This window comes from Penaeus monodon, chromosome 22 (genome assembly GCF_015228065.2).
Source record: "Penaeus monodon isolate SGIC_2016 chromosome 22, NSTDA_Pmon_1, whole genome shotgun sequence".
Lineage (NCBI taxonomy): Eukaryota > Metazoa > Arthropoda > Malacostraca > Decapoda > Penaeidae > Penaeus > Penaeus monodon.
In genome coordinates this window covers 36,280,839-36,283,195 of record NC_051407.1, presented here as the reverse complement: position 1 = coordinate 36,283,195, position 2,357 = coordinate 36,280,839, and the positions used below count along the sequence as shown (strand labels likewise).

The 2,357-nt window shown below is 39.4% G+C and overlaps 1 protein-coding gene across 1 annotated transcript in view; it reads right to left on the bottom strand.

The window, feature by feature from the left end:
* LOC119587100 (clathrin heavy chain 1-like) overlaps positions 1-2,357 on the bottom strand; it is a 68,528-nt gene that overhangs the window by 23,861 nt on the left and 42,310 nt on the right.

Sequence of the window (2,357 nt, the reverse complement as noted above, 5' to 3'; positions counted from 1 at the left end):
GCTAGATTTACTTTGTTAACTAGTTTCTTTATTGTGAAATCAAAAATTTTTGGGTAAATCTACTAACCAAAAGTGTGTGGAAAATATGCTTTAATCATCACTCAATGACTTTTTCTCTAGGATCTGGTCCTACTTTTCCTGAGACAGGGCCCCTTCAGACTTATTTGGTGAAGAGTATAGGTCCTTGTGAATTAGGTAATCTTAAACAAAGAAAATTTGATCTCCATTTTTGTTGTGTTTTTGTTCCAAATCAATTTTCAAAAACACATGGCAAGAAAGAAAAGACTAGCGGCAGGCATTCTTGGAAAAAAGTCTGACTGACAATGTAGACCAGCTATATTCTTCTTTGTTGGCCATGCTGGATGACCGTGGGCCCCTTCATACGCTAGTAATATTTGCCTGAAAGTACCTTAAAATACAGCTGTAGCAAATGAAACATAATACCAACCAGTTCGAGTGCTGGATCTACAACATCAATATAGCTGTAGGATCATCACTGCTTGATGAAGGAATCAATTGCTTCTTTAACTAAGGATTGGGCTGCAACTGGGCCTTGGCAAGCTGGACTCACACAGGCACTCTCATTGCAACCTTTCGGCCAAATTTCATATGCCCTATCAAGATTGGATCTATAGGTTCAATCAATACCTGTAAAATAAATAAGAAAACAAATTCTTAGGATACCAAATGAACACAGTTTAAAATTTGAATATTTCCCAAGCCCGTGATAAGGAATCATACTTAAAATTCCCCAATATTACTACAATACACAAGTCAAGAAGGCAGACAGGATGACACTTGTGTGAATTTTTCTATCAATATTTAAAAGAAAATCAGGACAACAGTATACCTGAAGGGCAGAGTTATGGACATCACACTTCTTGAAGTGGCAAAGCGTCCGCATAGAGCGGATTCCCAATGGCAATGTTTGCAATGTTCAGGTGCATCATAATTATCAAGACGTGGGTGAATGTAGTCCCATCACACGTGTGTGGTCTGCCTTGATAGCAGTTGAAGATCAAGAGGTTCTGGAGGGTTCCTGTGTGATTGCATCCATTGTTTATTTATTTTGATCCCAACTCTTACTATCAACATCATTAACACTTGTCTAAGCCCTAAAATATATGTTGAGAAAAAGGGGATTAAGTGGAAGAAAGGTGAAAACTAATCTTTGTTATGTCCAAATCTTTCAAAATTCTTGTTCCCATTAATTTTCTCCCAGGACCTTTAATGATCTTTTGCATTTACCTGTGGTCACTGAAGGGCAGAAATTATCCACACATCTGTCTCCAGAAGCTCAATAAGGTGCAATTTGGGCAATCTGCAGTCATGAATGCTGTCACAGTGACAGAAATATCTTCAGGGTTCCTGATTTAATGACAGAGCTGCTTACAACCGATAAAAGGTAAAACCAAATTTATGAACAATTTGGATCACTCAGATAAAGTTGAACCTAAGAAGACAGACAAACAAAATTGAAACTACTTTTCTTCTCTCCTCTAAACCTGATCATGAGTGGTCTTCGGTACTGATTTTGTCCTCCTGAAGGACCTCACACCAGAGTTCGGATCCCTCCGCCTACCAGGTAGCGTGCTTTCTGACTTGAAGAGCGAGTTCTCATTGCATACATGATCAGTTCTCGATCCACACTGGCCTCGTTCATAAGCAATACGGCGAGTGTGGAGCCCTCTTCTCACAGTATGGGCCTGAAATTTAATTTCGTTTTGCGTACCAACACCACAATGACTACTTAATGGGGGGGAGGGGGGATTGATATAATTTACTTATTTCATACATCATACCCTGGCTTAAAATTTTGAACTTCTCTTGCCCCAAACGTTGCTATCGGAAAAAAAAAAAAAGGGTTGTGTTTTTTTGTTCGATTCGCCGCAGGAATCTCTCAGGATGTTGTGGGAGTCGTGTGATCTTTGGCAATGGCATTGTGTGTGGGCAGGCTCATTGACTCCTCATGAATACGAGATTCCAGCCATGATAACAGCAGCTTGCAAGCTATTCCTCTTCTCCACCTATAATGAACCATCTGCATAAAGTCACTTTGAATACTATGAAAATGACTATATTTTACACAATAAAGCTGGAAAAAGAGAAAAACAAGTAAAATTAATAAACCAAATTCCACCACGATTACCTATTCCACCAGCTCAATCTGTTGAGAACTGTCCACGCACAACCATGATCAACTGCTTGATCACATCTTCACCACAGTCAACATCAAGAAGACCTCCCACAACACGGCGACGTGATGGTTTACCGTATCAAAGTGAGAATGGGGAAATCAGAAATTTTTCATAGCTGGTAAATCACTACTGAGAAAAAGAAAGCGAAAGAAAGAAAGG